The sequence below is a fragment of the Varanus komodoensis genome, unplaced genomic scaffold (assembly GCF_004798865.1).
Source record: "Varanus komodoensis strain SLA01 unplaced genomic scaffold, ASM479886v1 scaffold20_1, whole genome shotgun sequence".
Classification (NCBI taxonomy): domain Eukaryota; kingdom Metazoa; phylum Chordata; class Lepidosauria; order Squamata; family Varanidae; genus Varanus; species Varanus komodoensis.
The window spans coordinates 4,088,374-4,111,920 of NW_025335587.1; the positions used below are offsets into that span (position 1 = coordinate 4,088,374).

A 23,547-nucleotide genomic window follows, 5' to 3' on the forward strand; every position below is an offset into this window, starting at 1 on the left:
TCACTTGACCGTTCCTCGTTTACCTTGTTCTCGATTGTTCTCTCCCAGTTGTTATAGCCCTGTAGTTCTTGTAGAAATTCTTGCCCCTTTTACTAGCTCTCTGTTTTCTCTATCGTTCTTCCTTTTTTCGATCTTTATAAAAAAAAAACAACAACAAACCAACCCAAAAATATATACTTACCCTCTGCACTGTCTCCTTTCTTTCCTTTTCTTGCGATGGTGCAGCGAGCGGTTTTCTGCAAATGTGCGGAATGCGGGTCTAAGATGTCTCCGACCGACCCGCATGACCTATGCCTCCTCTGCTTGGGGGAGGGGCTTAGGACTGATAAATGCTCTCACTGCCTGGCCTTCTCTAAGCAGGCCAGGAAAAATCGTGAGAACCGCCTGCGGAGGCTCTTGTGGGATCGAGCTCTCATGCAGTCCAACCTACTTGTTGTTGCTCTGAAGCCTGGCTCTGCTACAGTGGCTCCACTCTCACACCCTTCAGACGAAGGCGCATCTACCATGGGGGTTCCACCTGCTTCTCCGAAGAAAAAGCATGAGAAGCGCAAGCATGCTGAACCCGACAAATCAGCAGGCCATAAAATAGCCAGGAAGGAGAAGGTTCCGAAGCCAACAAAAAAATCTAAGGAGCCGGAGCGTCCTCGACACCGTGACTCAGGTTCAACGGCCCCCTCGGTACTGACTCCGATGATTCGAAGGTCGATTCAACCTCCCCTGATGTCGCTGTGACTCCCAAGGCCCTGCGTCACAGGACGAATCCCATGTCTCCTTCACAGAGCTGATGTCCCGGCTTGTCCAGTCCCTTGACATCGACGCCGTCCAGCGTCCGGGACTCACTACAGACAAGTTTTATGATGTCGTCCGCGGGGAGCAGTCCACATCAATTGCCCTGCTGTTGATCACCACCTTACGACAGGCGATGACGCAGCCCTGGGACTTGCCTTTTCAACCTCAACCCACTTCTCAGAGGTACAAATCCGTGTACCGGGTTCGGGAGGAGGATGTACCCTTCCTCCTCCGCCACTCCAAGGCGAACTTGGTCGTGGTGGAGTCCTCCCAGGGCAGAGAGGCGAGAGGTCACACCGCACCAAGGGACAAGGACGGATGAAAGATCGACTCCCTGGCCAGGTAAGTATATGCTGCCTCAGGCCTGGAGCTGCGAATTTCAAATTACGAGGCAACGTTGGCGAGGTATCAATACTTCATAATGCAGCACCTCCACAACGTCGCCTCAGCCCTCCTGGACCACCAGGGTGACCTGGCTAAGGTCCACATCAAGGAGGCGATGCAGGTCACCGTCCAGCAGTTGTCCACAGCCAGGCATCATGTGGACACACTCAAGGGCCTTGGTCGGTGCCGTCTCTCTCTGGAGACATGCCTGGTTAAGAAATTGCAACTTCCTGGAGGAGACTAAACGGTGAATAGAGGAAATGCCCTTTGATGGGTCTGGGCTTTTCCACTCGAGAACTGACCACAAGCTGAAGAAACTCCAAGAGTCCCGCATGACGGCCCGGCGGAGGAAGCTTCAGACCCAGGCCAGGCGTAAGTGGTCATGGACCCGTCCATCCTATAGGCAGTCGTACCAGCCGCGACAGCAGCCCCAACACCAGCCGCAGCAACACTGCCGTCAACAGCCTCAGCAACGTTATCAGCAGGGCCGTCGTCGTTATGACGGAGATAGGAGGCAGCGTTGATGGGACTGGTGAACCTTTCCTCTGATCCCTTCCATACCCACCCCCCTCTCATCTGGGGACCGGCTGCGAAGCCGACTCCCCATTTGGGAGTCCATCACATCTGACTGGTGGGTATTATCCATTATACAGCACGGCTATTGGATAGAATTCGACATCGTTCCTCCATCGAGTCCGATCCGTTTACATCATGCTCGCCGGTATTGCTCAATGAAATTCAACAACTTCTTTGTAAAAGAGCGATTCGTCAAGTAGCTCCACCTGATGGACTTCACGGATTCTACTCCACATATTTTACGGTCCTGAAGTGGGATGGTGGTCTGTGTCTGATCTTGGACTTACGCAATCTGAATCGATTTATCGCAACAAAAAAGTTTCGAATGACCACCCTTCAAAATATTCTGCCGCTGCTAAGGAAGGAGGATTGGTTCACCTCACTGGACTTGAAGGATGCCTATTTCCACATTTCAATTCACCCAATTCACAGGTGTCGTTATACCTATCGTTGATAGGTGTCGTTGATAGTCATTTTCTTCATTTTGCTGTTGCACCCCATTTATACAAATTTACAGTTCTATCTTTTGGACTGGCCACCGCTCCGAGAGTGTTCACCAAATGTATGGCCCCTGTCTGCGCTTTCCTACGTCTCCAAGGCATACAAATTTACCCTTACCTTGATGACTGGTTGCTGGTGTCCCAATCTAGGGAAGGATTCCTCACTTCCATCCGTGCAACCTGTGCCTTGTTAGATGATCTGGGACTATGCATTAATACCGAGAAATCTTCTCTTCTTCCGACGCAGCCGCTTACCTTCATCAGAGCCCACTTGGATTTGACGCTGGAAAGAGCCTTCCTTCCTCAGGACAGATAACAGACTCTCGCTCGCCATATCCATCGAATGCGACGAGACATGACGGTTCCGGCAAAGTCCATCCAGAGGCTTCTGGGACACATGGCTTCCTCCGTTGCTGTGGTGCCACATGCCAGACTTCGTCTTCGTCCTTTACAACTTCTCTTCCACAAGATATTCCAGCCACAGAGAGACTCGCTGTCGAAATTGATTCGAATCCCATCCTCGGTGCTCCATTCTCTTCTATGGTGGTCAGTCCCAGTCAATCTGACTATTGGGGTTCCCTTCAGGCCCTGATGTCCTTCGATAACCCTCGGTACTGATGCATCTCTTCTAGAATGGGGAGCAGTATGCTCTGGCCTACATGCCCAAGGCACATGGAATCATCGAGAATCCACGAATCATATCAACTTCCTGGAGCTGTTGGCAGTATTCAAGGCCCTACGTTCTTTCAAGGATGTTCTCCAACATTGGGTCATTCAGATAACTTCAGACAACATAGCCACCATCTTTTATCTGAACAAGCAAGGTGGAACAAAGTCCCCGACTTTGGCCAGACTTTCGATGAAATCTGGGATTTGTGCATCCCGAGAGACATTATGCTGATGGCAGTCCATCTGGCTGGTATAGACAATGTGGAAGCGGACCTCCTCAGCAGGCACATGTTCATCTCTCATTAATAGGAACTAGATCCTCAGACACGCGACTCTCTTTTTCATCGCTGGGGATTCCCCGACATGGACTTGTTCACCACCCAACAGAACAAGGTGTGCGATGCTTTCTGTTCGAGAGCAGGAATCAGGGTCGGATCACTGGGGGACGCCTTCATGATCCGCTGGAGCAAACCGAACTTTTATGCCTTTCCTCCGATCCCTCTTATCATGAGAGTAATAGCGAAGATAGTACATGATCGGGCCATGGGAATACTAATTACCCCTTGGTGGCCAAGCTTGGTTTTCCACACTACTTGACATCTACCGCGGGGAATACCTCCATCTCCCACTGCTTTCGAACCTCATAACCCAACAGGACGGTACACTTCGACATCCAGATCTACCATCATTGAACTTAACAGCGTGGCAAATCCGATAGCTAACATTGCGCCATTGGTACCAATGGCATCTTCAAGTGGTTCAAACACTGCCTCCGAATCCGGTGGGTTCAGTGCTGCCCCTTCATTTGTTCTTCCCGCACCATCGGATCCGGGGAACATTTCGTCGAATCTGACAGCCTTTCATCCGGATATTCAGCACATCCTTGATTCTGCGTTAAAACCATCTACACAGAAGTCCTACGCAGCTAAATGGAGACTTTTTCTACCTTTGCCAAGTCTCGTTCGTTCTCTCCATTCACTGCATCGATACAACAAATCCTTCAGTTCCTATTAGAACTGCACCACTCTTCAATTAAAGTGTATACGGCAGCAATCGCCTATCATCGTGGCTTGGTTGACGGATCACCCATCTTCTCTCAACCTATTATTAAGAGGTTTCTGAAGGGACTTCATAATCTTAACCCATCAATCAGAGCAGTAATACCTACTTGGAGTCTCTCCATTGTCTTGCAAGCGCTTACGAGAGCTCCTTTCGAACCATTGGCAACAGTCAATTTACGCCTTGTTTCCTGGAAGACAGCATTTCTCATGGCGGTTACTTCAGCTCGAAGAGCCAGTGAGCTCTGCGCTCTCCGCATAGACCCGCCTTACCTGAATTTTCACAGAGAAAAGGTCGTCTTGCACCTCAATCCATCTTTTCTTCCTAAGGTGGCCACATCTTTTCATATGGGACAAGAAATTATCTTACCTGCCTTTTTCCATCTCCATTGACCCCGTTAGAAAGATCGTTGCATTCACTTGATGTTCGGTGCTGTTTAGCCTTCTATAGATCGAGGACTGAATCTATTCGACGTTCAATAAGCTATTCGTTAAATATTCCACCAGAAATCAAGGCGCTCCAGTCACTTCTCAGAGACTTTCCAAGTGGATAGTCCATACATTTACTTTATCCTATCAGCTGGCTAGGATTGACTTACCTACAGCTCCTCGAAGCCACTCTACTAGGGCCATTGCTACCTCCTCTGCCTTCACATCGGGAGTCCCGATTGATGATGTATGTCGAGCTGCTACTTGGGCGAATCCTTGCACTTTCGCCAAACACTATCATCTAGATGTTCATGCTCACCAAGATTGCTCCTTCGGCAGAGCCATTCTTTCATCTATTCTTCATTGAGGACACCTCCCCTCCTCCATTTATGGTAAGCTTGTTAGTCTACCCATATGTGTGATGCACAGAGGCCACGACTAAGAAAAGCAGGTTGCTTACCTGTAACTGATGTTCTTCAAGTGGTCATCTGTGCAGTCACACAATCCACCCACCGGCCCCCTTGGTGTCGGTGAGTGGATGTGTTAGTCGGTACCGAAGGTTCCCTTTTTTCATGGTCCCGATTTTTCCCTTTCAGTAGTGGAAAACTTTTTCCTCATGGGGGTGTACGTTCGGTCGTCAAAGACTGAACAAAACGGCGGACGCTCCGCTCTTTACAGGCTATGGGGGGAGGGGGAGCAGAGCTTTTTCCTGCCAAAAACCATTAGCTTGCAATCTTCCGACCAAAGGCACTGTGCAGGCGCAGCATCCATATGTGTGACTGCACAGATGGCCACTCGAAGAACATCAGTTACAGGTAAGCAACCTGCTTTTTTCCCATAAGCTTGTTGAATGCAAAAACAAAAATTACATAGCAATCCCATGATCCCCAGATGGTGTTGGGGGGCTATAGAATGCAACGTATCTCCCCATCCAAGTCTGGAGATAGAGCTGCAAACCTGGAAGAGGTCTAACTGTGAATTTTACCCTCCCAATCACCAGAAAAGGCTTTTGATGGATGGGGCTGCAAACCCGGGAAGGGAGGGGGAAAGTAGTGATCTTCCAAATCCTCTGTCCACCTCTCCAAAGCAGGACAAGGCTTTCAAAAGGTGGACCCCACTGCTTAGGTTACACACCCACAGAATTTCTCTTACAATATTCTTATGCTTTTACACAAAAATAATTCATCTTATTTGGTTAGTGAGTCAATTTTAAAGTTGTTATTTTAATGTTATTGTATTAATAATTTGATTTGTATAACAATGTTCTTAGATTGCTTTGCAATTTTTGAAGTATACATTAGGTTGCTTTGCATGGAGTCATTCACAAAGGAACATTTTCAGCTTACACTTGAAATGTCTTAAAGAAGGATTGGGCAACTTGTGGGTCTCCAAATTTTGATTTACAGCTTCCATTACTCTTCGGTGCTGGCTATGCTAGCTAGAACTGATGGGAGCTATAAGCCAAAACAACTGGAGTACCACAGACTGTTCATCTCCCACCTTAAATGGATCTAATTTAGTGTGCCTACACTACTTGTTTTTAATGAACAAGGCTAAATAAAAGTATCCTAGGGATGCTGGGGGTGGGGGCAGTTGGTCCCAATATACTATGCGTATTTATGCCAGAAAGATGGGAGAGGGAGGGAACTAAACTACATTTAGCATACATTTAAATATTATGCACAATTTTTATTGGAATTCTTGAATAATTTTAAAGACAATAACATGTACTCCCTTTATATGCAGTAAATCTAAGGGGGAAAACAAAGGTAACTTTTGACATATTAATAAAATTTATGAAATGTGCATGATGTTCTGATAACTATTCATGAATTTCAACAGAGTTCAACAGCAACCTCTTTCACTGAGGATGTCGGGATACCTTCCATTTTGTTGTCACTACTTCTTAGTTCCATTTCACACTGATACATATATGTACTTAATGGCATATTGAAAGCCACATATTTTCTTACACATTTCTAGGTATAATCACCTCAAAAACATTAATCAAACCCTTGATACTGCTAAGCTTGCCTAATATTGTATTTATAATTGGCATCCACTTATTTATTGGTTTGATTTCTATACTGCCCAACAATCGACACTATCTGGGAAGTTCACAAAGCACATTAAAAAAATAAAAGATACTATTGCTATTGTCCATCCATTCATGGTCGCTAATGAACTTGAGAAAAATATAAAGCAATGGAAAAATGAGTGGCCACTAGAAAGAAAAACCTCCCTCTAGTCTTATTTATTTATTTTATTTATTTAGGTGACTTCTATGCCGCCCCATTCGCCGAAGCCTCGGGGCGGCTCACAAACCATAAATAAATAAATAAAATTCAATAAAACAATATAAATTAACAATATAAATTAAGTCACCCTGGCCAAAGAATAAAACAAACAAATGATATTAACAATTAAAATAACATTTGAATAAAAAGGTCTTCACCTGGCGCTGAAAAACAAATAACAACGGCGCCAGGAGGACCTCTCTGGGGAGTGCATTCCATAGATTGGGTGCCACCGCAGAGAAAGCCCTCCTCCGAGTACTTACCCTCCTAATTTCCTTCACGGAGGGTTCCCGGAGAAGAGCCTCTCCCACTGATCTCAAGGGGCGGGCAGGCGGGCATGTATGGATGTACGTGTTCCTTCAGGTAACCAGGACCCAAGCTGTTAAGGGCTTTATAGGTCATCACCAACACCTTGAATTGGGCCCGGACTTCAATGGCAAGCCAGTGAAGCTGACGGAGGACTGAAGTCATGTGAACATAACGCCCAGTCCCCGTCAGCAGCCTGGCAGCTCTATTTTGAACCAATTGAAGTATCCGGACCGTCTTCAAGGGCAGCTTCACGTAGAGCGCGTTACAGAAGTCAAGTCGGGAAGTCACCAACGCGTGTGTCACTGTCGCCAGGCAGTAGTTCTCCAGGTAGGAGCGCAGCTGATGGATCAGTCAAAGCTGAAAGAAAGCACTCCTCGCTACCACTGTCACCTGAGCTTCCAGTGAAAGCTCTGGGTCGAGGAGCACTTCCAAGCTGTGGACCTTGTCCCTAAGAGGGAGTGCAACCCCATTCAGGACTAGGTTCAATTCATCCTCTCTGAAGCCCGATCCGCCAACCAACAGGACCTCTGTCTTGTCTGGATTGAGCTTCAGTTTATTGGCCCTCATCCAGCCCATTACCTCGGCCAGGCACCGGTTCAGCACAGCCACTGCCTCACCTGGATTGGTGGAGAATGAGAGGTAGAGCTGGGTATCATCAGCATACTGATGGTTCCGCAGCCCACACCTCCTGATGACCTCTCAGGGGTTTCATGTAAACGTTAAACAGCAAAGGGGACAAAATGGATCCCTGTGGTACTCCATGGCATAGCTGCCATGGTGCAGAGCCATAGTCCCCCAGCACCACCTTCTGGAATCGGCCGTTGAGATAGGAGTGGAACCACCGCAAGGCGGTGCCTCCGACCCCCAATCCCGCAAGCCTATCCAGAAGGATACCATGGTTGATGGTATCGAAAGCCACTGAGAGGTCCAGGAGAACCAACAGGGACGCACTCCCCCTGTCCTTCTCCCTGCACAGGTCATCGTACAGGGCGACCAAGGCAGATTCAGTACCGTACCCGGGTCTGAAGCCGGACTGCAATGGGTCCAGATAATCAGTTTCATCCAAGAGTGCTTGGAGTTGTCCCGCCACCACCTGCTCTAACACCTTGCCCAGAAACGGGATGTTGGCCACTGGTCTATAATTAGTGACCATCTCTGGATCCAGTGACGCCTTCTTCAGGACCGGTCGGACTACCGCCTCCTTTAAAGGGGCAAGCACCCGACCCTCCCTCAGAGAAGCGTTAACCACTTCCAAGATCCAGGTTCCAATCCCGTGCTTGGAATCATTTATTAACCAAGATGGGCAAGGGTCCAAAAGGCAAGTGGTTGGACGTACTCTCCCAAGCACCTTGTCCACGTCATCAGGCCGCAGTAACTGAAATTCATCCATTAATTTTGGACCAGACAGAGACATTGGTATCTCCCCAGAAGCCTCTGAATCACTAGTAGAGTCTAGCTCGTGATGAATCTGAGCGATTTTCTCCTTGAAATGCTTGGCAAAGTCGTCACAGCAGGCCTTCGAGGGTGGAACCAGATCTTTCTTAGGGCCAGGACGGACCAGCCCTTGTACCACCCAAAAAAGCTCCACCAGACGGCATTTTGAGGAGGCAATGGAAACGGAGAAGAATTTCTTTTTCGCCGCCCTCACCGCCACAGCATAGACCCAATAATGGGCTCTTAAGTGTGTTCGGTCAGATTCATCCCGTGATCTCCTCCACCTACGCTCTAGCCATCTCCCTGGCCTGCTTCATCACCCACAATTCAGATGTATACCTGTCCACAACTCAGCCACCAAGTTCCCCCACCACCAATTTCTCACTAATTTTACAAATTTCTCACTAATGTCCTGGAGGAATTGATTAAAATTATACTGGTAGAATGCAACAATCTTGGGGTCAGCTGGTGTGATGCTCTGATTAGCAGCCTTGTCTCTTTTGCAGCCACCCTGTGGCTCAGAGGGTTAAAAAGGGAGAGCAGCAGGCAGGTAGGCAGGCAAGGGAGGAAGCAAAGGGCTCTGCCACAGGGCCATCTTAACAGCATTATGGGCCCCGGGCAAAGCAGTGTACTGGGGCCCCCACGACAACTACAACTACTGTTAATTTTGGAAGTTTTCCAATTTTCCAGGGGTTAACCTACACAGATTAGTATGGGGCCCACAGGCAAGTGCCCATCAGGCCCATGCGTTAAGACGGCACTGCTCTGCCATCCAGGAAAATGTTTTAAACATGACCTGCCTCCCTCCGCAGAGCAAATAAAAGACAAAGCTGCAAAGCTGCTTGACATCTAACAGAGGTTGGCAATGAAGGGAAGGAGCAGGCACAGAGAGAACATGGATTTTCTCCAGCAGACAACAGAACCTCAGGTGCACACAACTGTAGCCTCCAACCCAAGCCAGCATCACATATGGACTTTGAAGCCAAAACAGTTGTATGCCCTGCTTTGGTGCTTTGCATAAACAAGTTTCACCGAGTCATCTTCTCCTTCATAATACCAATGCATCTGAGTTAACTGTTACAGTATCTGCACGGTTTTTGCCCCATATCTCCTTCACTAAACCTTGTGGGAAGTTCAAATGCAAAAAAAGTTGAATGCCAAAAATATCCAGTGAATCACCCAAGCACTTCCACAACTGGGTGCTCTGAATGCTGATTATCTTGCGGAAGCAGGGCAATTTGAAATTGCTTTCTATAATTTGCCATGGACTGTGCAACAGCCTGCCAGTCACTATGAGAGTTCACACAGTATGAAAATCCTAGTTTTGCAACTACAAAATTGACAGGATCCAAATTGTAACTGCAGAAGCACTTCATAAGCCATGAAAGTGACTTTGGGTGAAGAAGAATTAAAAGTTGGCAGAACTAGGTTTAAATTGATTTAAGGTTAAAGTAGCCTTAAGACTCTTGCTCCATTCACACATGAATTTACAGCCTACACTTGCCATTCCTGCTTTATGCAATAAAAAAAAATCTCCACTAAAAACGTGAGCAAGAAAACGGTAGCTCACAGCTTGAGCCTAACTAACCAATTCTAATCCCAAAGCTGGAGACCAGGTGCTGTGCCTGTGTGCACTGAATCAACGGATTTGGATTCCAAACTCATATGGCCTTAAGTGTGAAGAGGCAGCACTTCACAGGAACAAACCATAGGGGACAAATTGCTAGTAAACAGGGTCCATATGAACAATGTTACCCCACAAAGAAAGCTTAAGGAATGAACAGCAAAAGATCTGCAATGCCTAAACATTTGTATACTAGTATGAAGGGTATGTGGAGAGGACAGCTAGGTGACATTCATGAAAGGAGCTGACTGCATAACTCCAGAAGGTCCTGGCAGAAGTGAATACTTTGGGGCTTGGCTGAAAAAATGATGTCTCTTGAAAAGAAAAGAACAAGTGAAGAGTCTGTAGAAGAGCTAGCATTCTTCCTTATTTATTACATTGCCCTTTGAAAGAGCAAGCAGCAGTTGTCCCTGGGGATCAGAGAACTAAGTTCATGCCAATTCCACAAAAAAAAAAAGTTTTTGTAGTTACAGAAAATGCAGGGGTCACTAGGGCAGATTATAGTCTAAAAGTGTGTGTTGCCCAAAGCCATTCAATAAGGCAGACTAAATTCTTATCATATTGTCTAACAAAGCCATACCCTCAATCAAGCCCCACATATTTATCAAAATGTTCAGAATGAACAAGCTTCAATTATCCCAAACATTTTAGTTTTCTCTCTCTCTTTCAAGCTAATGGTTCCCATATTTCCAGAAGGGGCGCCAAGCCCCTCTCACTGATCCGCATGTGAGGAAAGTTTTTTCCGATGAACACATCTTTAGATGCAGCACAACAGAGCTCACTTTCACAGAAACCAAGGAAAAGAATGGATCACACAGCCTGTCAAAAATTACTCAAGGCAAAGAAAGGCATTCATAATCATACCTCCCAGCTGTACTTCACTACCCAGCTGTAGGTCCTTTTGAAGAACTTGTTCACTTACAGCCTCATTGAAGACTTGGCAAATGGCTCAAGAAATGCTGTGTTCTTGTAGGGCAGCAAGGCTCACCATTTTCCAGGTTAACTCCAGGGCTATATTCAGAGTATCAGTGTCTATGGATGCAGCTTATTCACTGCCGACATCCAGTAACAGTCACATGTAAACAACCAGGCAGGGAATTTTGTTTCTATCCTGAAAGAGACAAATATTTTTTCTCCTCTCCCATCCAACTTAAGCCACTGCAGTGACACAGCTAACAAACAGAAAGGGTAGTTAAATACTTATGAACTAGTGATATTGGTGAATTAAATTATAAAACTACTATACGGTCACTAAACCCAATCACAGTACTGTAGAAAGTACAAGGGGAAATTGTTGCATTATGTGTAATAACAGTGCTGGGAACTGTTGCTAAGTACACATGATCTCTGTATTACACTGCCCCTGTTTTCCCATCATTGTGGACCATATGGAAAGTATACTGAAAAAAAGTTTTTTTTTTAATCTGCAGGTTATTTTCCATTTACATTTCTTCTATCATGTCCATTTCCATCTACATTTCTGGTTAAAGACATGTATTAAATTATAAAATACAGATTATCTGAGGGCTGGATTCATATTTATACTAGTTCAACTGTACTATCAGAAGTGGGCTTTCCGATTGCATTCTTCCCATAACAGCCCATTCTGTCTCTTTGACAATGTTACAGAGAGAATCAGGACACCCCACAAAATGGGTTAAACTGTGGTATATGAGGAATCCCAAAAAACCATATGGAGGAACCTTCTGTAAATTGAGTTCCTGCTCTCACATAAGGTTCCTTTCTTTTGTAGAAAGCATATCCTGGATCCACCCCATAAAGTTCCTTACATTTCTCTTTTTTTAATTCACACCAAATCAGCTTAGGAAGTTGCTGCATCTGCTGGGGTATTCTTTTTTTTAAAAATTGTACATCCCAGCCCTGTAGCAATTTCTTCTATTAGGAATATAAGAAATACGCAACACACACTCAGTCCACAGTTCTTTGATCACCTTGTTATTCTTTCTTCTTCCTAGCCCATATAAACACACTTTTCTGGCCATTCCTCTACAACTTGATCAGATATCATAGATAGTATATTTTGAAATAAAACATTTATTTTGCCAGATACATGTTTTCACACATTATTTTCTCTATCAGGCCATTTCAACTTGTTCAATCTTCCATTTTTTTCCAAGTGTTTTAACTTGCATGTAACTATTGTTATATAAAATCTTAATGTTTCTATCTATTAGCATTCCCAGATATTGAACATGTGAAGATATTTGTGGGAATTCACAAAACAGTAAGGATAATCTGCAGGAAAGTCATGGCCTTGAGTCAGAAACTGTTTCCATACTGTCCCCATTCAATGCCTAGTTGTCCTTATCCTTCTAGAAAGTGGTATCTACAAATGATAGGAAAAATAATTCTTGTGACAGTTTTTCTTTTCATTCATAAAGACATCCATTCTCCCCTGGAAAAGTAGATTTCAGTCATTAACAGTAGGTGGTGTGTATAATTTATGACTTTAACCTACCTCTTCCGTACATGTTAATGCATTGGGTTTTTAAATGTATTAGAGGCTTAACAGGAGTTCCTCCTTGAGAAGCACAATTAAAGGCAGAAGATATAGCAAATGGGCAACTATGCCAGTCAGCTTTATAAACTAATTTAAAATGCTTGAGAAGAAAAAGGGTGCTAACTGATGCTGTGCTGGCAAGACTCATCGCTAGCACAGTGAAGGGCTGCCAGTTTCTGAAGCGTGCAGAAAGAGCCATTCTTTTAGAACTGGTCCGAGGCCACATGATTGTATCAGTTACAAACCAAGTTGTGACCACCACAAAAAATAAAATTCCAGGATCCATTTCAATTTAAAAAACCAGTTTGTATGCATTTCTTATTAATGCATTATCCTTTTGCTCAACTTTCAGTGGGATACCTGCTCTCAGAGAGAAGCTTGTCTATGCCATAATTTAAGCATCAGAACAAAATGGGGACAAGATTTTGGGTTTCTTACACATCGAGACTGAACTTTCTACCCTTCACTAGCTCTCTGGTGTAATGTTTATACCTCAGATTAAAACCATTTTATTATGAAGATGTTATACAACACTCTGGGCAGATTTAAGGAGAACCTCTAACACACAGCTAAACCGAATGGAGAGAAAACCAGAGAGTTATGGCTATGAAGCCGTGCAGAAATGAAATAAATAATAGTAATGAAGCAATAGTAATAGAAACAATAATGAGAAAGAAACCTTTAAGACACTGATTGGTTCCTAGAAAAGAGAAATAATTCTAACTAGCTAGAAAAGGGAAATAGTTCTCCAGCTTTATCAGAATTCTTCATCTTCAAAATTAAACAGCACAATTTTCACTGCTGCTTTAGCTGGAAGCTAATGCAATTATCAAGGTGATGGGGCTAACCAGATTTCCTTCCAGCTAACACTGGATGCCAACCTAGGCATGTAAGCATAGGAAGTAAGAAGGGCCAAAGCAAGCTGCAAGCTTTCTCTTCCAGTCCACTAGCACAGCCTACTGAAGGAACGAGATCATTGTCCTTTATCCTTGGCTGTGAGAGAGGGAGGAAAGGATGGAAGATATAGGTATCTGTCCACATTCTTTTGTGCTCTTAACTGTTTTCACAGACAGACAGAAAGCAAGCAGGTGTGAACAAAATCCCCAAAGATAACAATTAAATTCTCTCATTTTCTCTGACAGTTGACCAAACGGAAGTGTACAGTACTGACAAGATTAATGTCAAGGAATAGCTAGGAACTATGTATGTTAAGGAAGTCCCAAACACTTTCTTTCCTCCAATGGTAGATCTCTTCAGTTTTGGTATGAACTCAAAGGTATAGAGTTGGGATTCTAATAAGATTATGCACCTGCAAATGTTTCCAGATAATTTAGTTGCAGACCACACATATGGTTAAAATCTATGTTGGCAGTATCCTTATCCAATGCAAATGAAAAATTGAGATGCCTTCTATTAAATTTGGGAAGAACTTTATGCTAATGGCATCTACCAGACAATGCTCCCAAAAAAACCCAAGAAGCATGCCCTTGTCACAGTAATAACTGGCATGGGTATTTGCTGATATTGTATGGTCTCCAAATTAAAAGAAAGTTCACTCAACAAAGCCTGAGGAAAAGAAAAAAAAAGCTGTAACTCAGCATCCTATCAACAAAGCCTAAGGATAGTAACAAGAATTCTCAGTGAGAAAAATCCCAGCTGCAAAATCTGCCTTGTTAAAGGAATGAGGAATAAACAATTCTGATATGAATAAGAATAATCAGAAGGGTTTCTGTATGCTTTTCAAATTATCCTGCTTTCCTTGTGGGAGGGATACAGAAATTTCTCCTATGCTACAATTCTCTCTAAATACTCAAATATAGATAGTTCCTGTCACAGATGTGACAATTTTCTATAGATTTCTAGCTTTCCCTACACCAAACTCCTGTGCCTATTTCAATGAACTTCGATTATGCTGGGTATTAACACCTACTTTTCTCTTATTTTCTGAAACCAGCTGTTATCTGCCATACTGAAAAAAAAAAAGGTTTTGTTTTGTGAAGAATAAGAACACTTATTCTTCAAACAAAATAATAGCGCAAATTATTAGTCCTATTTACTCATTCTAATCCCCCACGTAATTAGAACTTTGTGAGGAGAAGTTGGGAAAAGCACATTAGCTCTATCCCTTCTGTCATACTCCACAAGTTGGAAGTGAATCTCTACCCCAGAAGACCAGAGCAGACTCCTTTCTGGAAACATTCTCCCTCCAACTTCTGGAGGATGGGCAATGGAAGAAGTAGAGCTAGTGCATAGTCCCTGCTCTCACTCACATTATTCTAACCATGTGAGGGGTTAGAATACAGCTGCTTTTATTTCAGGAGAAGATGGTGAGTAGAGAATATGGCTTATCTGGAATGTCAACCAGGGCACTTTTCAGCATTAGGTAGATGCAATATTCAAAACTTTTACTGTGGGTTAATAACACCTATTGCTAATTTTCTGTAAGTCATCATCACTGCAACTGCTTTACAGGTGGCAACTGGTATACTGAGAGGCAACCTACAGGTGAGATCCATGTGCTTCTAGCCCTTTTAAAAAAATGTATAGCTCGAAGGAGGAGGTCAGGGAGTGATGGCAGTTCAAACACACATCCTTACTGTATCACAAATGCAGCATTAACTTTAGACTTATGTATGAATAAACTGGCACCAGCCAGACTTTGCATACCATCTTAAATGATTTCAGTGGTAAATTCACACATTCCATCACATGAGGAACTGCTTGACAAATCTAATGATGAAGGAACCAATTCTTACTTGAGAGCCACAGCACTTTAATCACCCTAAAACAATGTTTATCTTTTGCCAAAAAGAACACTCCAGAGTGATGGATCTAGTGCCTTGTGAGGTCTTTCACACAGTTTTGTTGCTGCTTAAATGGGATATTAATGCAGTCATTTCACAAGGCAGAAGTTCAAATGGGCAGAAGAACTACATTTCTGCAATTGAATGGATGGCCACCCCCAGCACCTGTGTAGTTTAACCATGTAGCTATCAGGAATTCTCCAAGGAGACTTAGAAGCTGTGCAAGACAAGGCAGAATATATATAAGGAATCTTATCAATGCAATGAATTAGTCTCCTTCCGTATACAAGGCTCTAATTTGAGATGAAATACTAGCATAGGGAATTTCACACTAATTATAGCAGGTTTCTTTCTACTATGAAAAGAACTGAACTGGGTTATGCACAAATTAGGGAACTACTGAGGGCAAACAAAACTAACACCTTTTCTTTGCTTAACTCATGCATCAAAAGCAAAGGTTTTCTGTCACTGTCAAACTAGATCCTAGAATATATATTTGATTTTAAAAGATCTTCTGAGTTTCTTTATATTTTTCTTCCTCTAAATGCTTATTACGTGAACCCAGCTTTGATGCCATGGGGAATGCCAGTTCCTGGCAGAACAAATCCAAGTCATATTCATGAGAATGTAGAGGAACAAAACAAATACATTATATATGTGCATCAGTGTCCTCTCCTCTGCGGGACAAATCATATTCTTCAGTTTTATATTAAAAGCTAACTTTGGGTTAAAAATCATCATGCATTAAAAATTAATGATAATTTGTTTCTCTTCATTTAAGTCTAGACAGCAACTAAATATAAAATGTCAAACTGTCTTACTATATGTATCATTTTCAACACCCAAGATGAGATGACAAAAAATATCAATTATATCCCTGACAAATATTGACTATATCCCTCGCATAGAGATGCTACCTGCATTTGAGCCAGTCCATGGGACACAGAGATTTTAACTATTATGTCCACCAGGTTTAGTGTAACTAAAAGAGACCACTTTTGAGGGGTTCCCATATTTAGGGAGATACAATATTTAAATCAGTACCTGTGGGGAGGTTTGCTTTGTTGCTACTTCAGTGGGCATTTACAGCCTGTCGCTGCACTGAGGATATTGTTTTGAAGAAGAGACAACTGCCTAGGTTGCAGAATGCTAAAAATGTTTTATTTAGTTCATGAATTGTTGCCTTATCCAGCATCTGACCTGGTTTGCTTATGGTTAGTTTTTTAATTAACTATGGGCTGTTTAATCCATGAATATTGGGTTGGGTTCACACATCACATGACAACCTATAACCAAGCAAACTGGAGGCTGCTTATGCAAACCAGAGTACCTGATCAAAAGAGAGTACACACAATGTCCACACACTCCACCTGTAGAACTAGACAGACTCAGAAACTGATTGCCTAAACAGAAACATTTTATCTCACCAAGTGGCCTTATAAGCCCCTTCCAACTCTACTAATCTGATTCAAATGGCAACCCCACCCAACAACTTGTTACCAAGAGCTGGCTTTTGGCTGCCTCTCCGTAAAATGAGACAGAAAAGCTCTCACTTACCTCCTATGAGGTCATCATGTTTTAATTAAATCCAATGAAGTGTTTTGTGATGATCCATGGAAAAGTAGATGTTAGCGCAAAATACCAGGCAATGACGATAATTCCATCAAACTATTTATATAGCTCATAGGACTATTCTTCCTCCTTTATAAAAATGTATTAGCAAGTATCTTTTATTTTTCTTTAAATTCAAATCCATATTTAGAGTTGAGGTTAGTGTAGTAGACAGGATGTACTACTGGGTTTGGATAGTGGAGAACAGAAGCTTCTGATCCATGCTAGTGGCTGAAAGCTTTCAACCAAGTTATCATTCTGGTTAAAATTGTTCAACAAAAGCTGCTATATATTTGCCTTCTGTATGTATGTATCACAGTATTTAAGATATAGGAACACCTGTAATTATTACTTTTAAGCATGAAGAGGAATGCTTTAAACTGCTATGCACTTTATCAACTGCAGAGCTATGCATATTTATCAACTAAAGTCATGAATCACCTATTTGTTTTCAACTTAAGTTCATGTGATTATCATTCCATACATTCAACAGACTCCATTCCAATCCCTAGTATAAAATACCAACCAGAAATGAACAACTTGAAATGAGCAGGGGCTAGTCAAAAGTATTCAATGAGCACTGATCCAATAAATTAACTCAACTGTTTTCAGCCAGTATTTGAGGACTTAAGTGTGCAATGTTATGCATCTCTTCTCTATAATGAGCTTTCTTAAGCTCAACAGGGCTCACTTCCAGGAAAGTGTGTTATAGAACTGAAGCTGGAACATCTCTAAAATCACCACAGATCTTATTTGGTATACAGGTTGACTTTAGGTTCAGAAAATGGGAATTAGAGGTGGTCCAAGGCAAAGACACTTGTCACAGTTTGCTATTTACCTGTCATCCAAATTAGAGATCAAAACCATCAACTGAGGTCACATCTAAAAGTGCTGTTACTCTTGCTGTTCGGTTGTTGTTCTTCCCCTACATGACTACACACAAGCCTATTCTCTGAGTTGCAACAGGTAGCACAAGGAAAACTAGAGCTGTGCTATGTTGCTACTACTGTGAAGTTTTTGACTTACTTCATTCTTGCTGGTGCACAGGCTGCACTGCTGCTCACGGTTACACACAGGACTCAGGCATCATCTTCTCAAAGTTAAAGATTCAGAACAAGATCCAAATTTAAGCTGGGCCAACTTCTGCACTGGCAGAAGGAGGCTTCCTTACCTCCTCCTTTCCACAGGAATCCCTATAGCCGTCCCTCTGAAATGGTTTGGAGTCAGGAGACCCTGCTGAATGGGGTGAGCTCTTGTGTGGGTGAGCTCTTGTGTGTGTGTGTGTGTGTGTGTGTGTAGGAAATCCTCACAAAATGGGTGCAGGGACTTTCCCCCAGAGGAGCTCTTTGTTTCATCTGTTGCAAAAGGCAGATCTTGGGTGCAGGCCAGGCATATTCCCTCTCCAGTCATGTTCACTGTTCTAAAATGGAACATCCTTTCCAGAAAGCTTTATTTTCCACAGAAGTGTCCCCTAAGCAGGTGCCTCTTTGCTACTCTAAGTATTATCATTCTAATTTCTGGCCTGTGTTAACCAAGTGATCAAGCCAGATAAAATTAGTGGAGTAGCATAGATTTGTTATATCCAGCAATAACAAACAAAACTTGTAAATAAAAGCACACACTCAATTCACAAATGCAACAATTATAAAGAGTCAAGGACCTAATTGGACTGAAATTTCGGAGTGAGTAGATTTTAGTGGCTATTTTTTAAAGCCTCATCCCTCTGAGGCAAGGAGCCAAGGGTACCAAGAAAAGGCAGGAAACACAACTTTAGGAAATGCCAGTGACTGGTCAAAGGGGCGGCTGTCATCTATAGAATAAAATGTGTGTTGTGGGGGGTGAGGAAGAACTAGTTTCAATGAAAGCTGGCATTTCTCAGCCCTTTCCTCTGCCCCTCTAATTCAAATTTCATTTTGTCACCAAACTGAGTAACTGTTGCTGTGGGGCTGAGGTGGTTGCATGATTCCCATCATTAAAGTAATTTCAGAGGGTCGGAGTGAAACCAAGTGAGCAGCAAACCACTGTATAAAGTCAGTTAACTCCAACTGCAGATATGCTTTCTGTACTGAAGGCTCATATAAATGAGTTTGTGCTTGTTACGAACAGCATCAGATCCCTTGACTGGAATGATGGGGCATTTGCATTGTCTCATGTGCAAAGCCAGGGTGATTGAGAGAGAGAGAGAGAGAGAGAGAGAGAGAGAGAGAGAGAGAGAGAGAGGATGCACAGATGTATATAACAGGGAGACATCATTAATTAATAAACAAGAAAATCATTAAGAAATTGTTGGATTAACTTTTATTGGATTAAAAAAATCAATTCTATACTCTCTGGGTATATTGTTTTTGCTCTGCTATGATTTCATTTTATTAATTATTCTAATGTTTGCAATGACTTTATATTATTCCTACATTGGTTTTATATTTATATGTGTATTATTGATTGCACAGAGATTTTAGGATATGAAATGATATAAAATAGAATAAATACATGCATATATTATTTTAATGGACTTTCATATTTTTATTATTCAGTGAACTGCTTTGAGTGCTCTGTTCATACTGGAAAGGTATTTATTTATTCATTTTATTCAACTTGAATCCTGCCTTTCTACTAAAAATGGCATTCAAGATGGAGTAGCCCATAAATCTAGTATAAATCATAAAAGTTAGGGAAAAATTTGCACATCCTGCACTACGTTTTAACACACAAAGCCAAACCATGTATTTTAGATTGCACAGAAATGGGACCAGCAATAAAATGTTGTGGTGTACAGTGTTTCTCTACAGAACGGCAGAATTTTTTGGTTTTTAATTGTTCTTCTTCCCTGCAAACGAAATCTATATTCAGTGCTCAGTGAACATGTTCATTGGGCTGTTTGGAGGGATTCCCCAGGGTTTTTGTAATTTCTGCAAACCTGGGGTTCCTTGGTTCGCTGATACCTCCCCTCTTCTATGTCACTGGTGTCATTTTAGGTACAAGAACAGCACAGAACTGTGTGTGCTATTAGTATATACAAGTTGAACAGAATGTTGCAGTTCTGGAGTGCGCCTCCTAATGGCTGGCAACTTGCCTTCTTCCAAGTCAGGCTATTTACTCCTGCTCCCATCCCCCGGACCCGCATCCTTCATTCAGTCAGTATTCCATAATCACCATTCCCCAATCAATGTTTGGAGAAAAACAGTTTTGGGCCTCCCTGCCCAAAACTGTTTTTCCCCAAAGCCCACCAATATCTTTCCATTCTGTGTTGATAATGCTCTTTTGGCTACAGCATGGCTATAGTCAGTGAGTTGCTCCCCTACAGATGATTCCCTGCTCCACAGCTCATTTCCCCTACATTCCCTCTCTGTCCTCCACCAGTTTGAGCACATTTTCCAGATGCCTTTCCAGCAAAACTCTACGGACCTCATATCAGTATCCTTTCTGCATTAATCTACTGGAATTTGTGGCTATTGAGAGAATATCCATCCCCACTCCCAATATCAGATCCTTTGCAGGGTCCTTATGAATGTAAGATCACCATAAATACTTTTTTTCTAGGAAATTAGCTCTTGCACAACAGCACAAGGCTATCTCTCCAGTGTTTAGTCCAACATACATATCAATTCTCAATGTCCTTCTCAATTTCAATCTTCATTTGGAGCTTACCTTGCTAGCAAATACACTTTTAAAGAAAGACTTCATAAAACACAGAAGTAACAAAACCTTTGCTTCTCCAGTTGCAAGCTGCTTTTAGCTCCCCCCGCCCCCGCTCCAACCCAGCAGTTTGTAAAAGTAATAATAAAAACATTCAAGCTGTTATGAACACTAAAAAGGATTAACCTGCCTTTTTCCCCTGGGACTTTCACTGTTGCTTAAGAGCACAAGTCCACCTCTCTGATATTCAGACAAAAATTCCTATATCCTTCTTTCCCACATCAGCACTTCCCTTTTTAGCTAGCAAGCATTATTATTTTTAAAGGCTAGTTCATGTTTCACTGAAGTAAGTACATTCACTCCCTATACACCTTTCCTGCAGCTGCCAGCAGCTATTGGCTATCCCCCTTTCTATTTGTCACTCCACTCCAGATGTGTTACATCTAGATATGGCTTATGAATGGAATCACTAAGCATGTATTGACAAAGTAGTAACATGGAGGGGAAATTGTGCAAAACCCAAGCAGAGCAGTAACAGAGAGGAAAATTGGGTAAAAGTAATGGCAGAGCAGTAAACACGGGTGAATGCTGCACAGAACTCAAGCAAAGCAATAATATGGAGGATATAATTGTACCAATTTCAAGGCAGAATAGTAAATGGGTGGGGGTGGGTGCAAATTTAAGCATAGCCATTATTTGCTCCTGTACCTTTGTGCTGCCCCGCTCCAAGAAAAGAACAAAGTTTCAGAATCGTTTGGGAAACGAGGAACAGCAGGAGTTTTTAGCACTCCTGTGAGGTGGCTTTGCAGCTGTTCCCTGCTGGGTTTGAATAAAACAAGCCCCATGGGTTTTGAACAACCCTAAATCAAGCTATGGGGTCTCAGTGTGGCTTGTTGATGAAAAATGATTCACCCTGCAGAAAACACACAACTGACATCACACCATGGCTGTTCACCTGTAATGGATTATTGTTGTGTAGACTCAGTCATTGATTTATACATTTATAAGGAACAGAAGTTGGAAAGTTCGGGAGCAATACTATAATATGGTGATTATACAGCACAACTAGGAGACTATGCTAGTTTAAAATGCAAATAAAAAATTACATGTTTGAGCACTCATGTCAAAAGCTCCCTAGGTGCGGAAAGTCACTTGGTCAGAAAGCACTGAGTTTTTTATTTAACATTCTAGTTCCCAACATACACAGTTGTTGCTTTGAAACTCTGGAGAACAGCTTAAATGTTTTCATACATTCAGGCCACATCCACATTCTGATGTGATACAGTGCTTGTAAGATTGTACCACATGATATTGCTGAACATGTAAATTCACCTCTTATTCATAGCAATAAAGCAACTCAGCTTATTCCATCAAGACCAAGAGGGAATTTTATAAAATATGAGAGTGAAGCCACTTGTAAAATCCTTCAGCTATATACAAATACAAAAATTGCAGATCTGCATCTTGAGACAGAAGGTGTAATGCTCACCTAACTCTAACCCACAAATCTTGGAAAACACTGGAGACAATTAACATTTTAAAATACATTATCAAACACAGAAGCAGGGCTCAGGTGCACCTGAAACATATCTTCAGTCCCATCCCTAAATAAGAAGACATTTTTATTTTGGCTTCTAGTCACCATTCTCTCATCAGAAGCATTGCCAGTAACTATCAGCCTCTGTGATGCTTTAATGAGCAGCCAAGCACCATTTGATAGCCTGGCTGCCTTTTTCTATTATACATTAGATCGAGAGGTAAAAATGCTGCCAGCACTGTCTGGTATTCCAAACTGTGAAAGAGAAGCATAGCAATCTCTCTGCAAAGCTTCTGTATCTGTCCCATCTGACAGATTCAGGAGTAATAATGATGTGCAGACAATAGGCAACAGGCAGACAATAGCCTCCAAATAGTGATGAGTTATTGTTCTTGTCTGGACTGGAAAGAACCTCTAATGCTTTTCACTCCATTTAGATATCAAGGTAACCACTAATTATAATATGGCTGTTTTATTTTTTGTATTATATCACCCAAGAGCTGAAGCTCTCTAGGCAGTTCACAATTTTCTCTTTTCTTCTTGCTCATGGGTCCCTGACCCACAACAAGACCACAGCAAAGCTTGATCTAACAGTAGAAATCATTTATGTTTTCCCCAAAGAAAGAACAAGCAATGGAGTTGTGCTAACTGAACTTACAGATTTTTTTTTTTTAAATCCAAAGTACATATTGCATTAAAATGTCTCCTATGCAGGACTGTAGATACCAGCCACAGCTATTGTTCCAGATACAGAGCTATCATAGCAAATCCAGGGATTCCAGTATGACAGCCATGTGGTGATACGCAATATCATTTGCCATTTGAGTGAGAGGAAATTTTCCAATTATTAAAATAGTTTAACTGGAAAAATGGTTTCTTTGTAGTTGCATTTATAACAATGCATTTTGTTATTGTATGTACAATCAAGATAAATCATGTAAACAAATACATTCAACTAAATATATGGTATATAGCTGAATGTATTTGACTATATTCAACTTCCCATATTAGGCTATACAGAATTTTACCAATGTTGTCCACACAAATTATTACAATCACTTCTTGGTCTGTCATGACCATGGTATCAATAAATACATGGAACAGATCAGTTTCTATGAAACTTCTTGCTTAGTTACTATATCCCTGGATCACTAACCATCCAACATCTAAGAAGTGAAGCATTTACTATCAGCCCATTAAGCTACTACCAGTTTCAACCACACAATTATTTTACTCATGTGAGTGGATCTAAAATTAATACTAAAGGACTGTTTTATTCATTAGATTCCTCACCCTTCCTCCAAGGATCTCAGAGTGGCATAAAGTTCTCCATCTTATCCTAACAACTACTACGTGAGATAGATTAGGC

General features: G+C 42.3%; 1 protein-coding gene across 1 annotated transcript in view; it reads right to left on the reverse strand.

Moving 5' to 3' along the window:
- Positions 1 to 23,547, reverse strand: part of LRP8 (LDL receptor related protein 8) — a 224,408-nt gene that overhangs the window by 151,375 nt on the left and 49,486 nt on the right. The gene's annotated exons all lie outside the window — the stretch shown is intronic.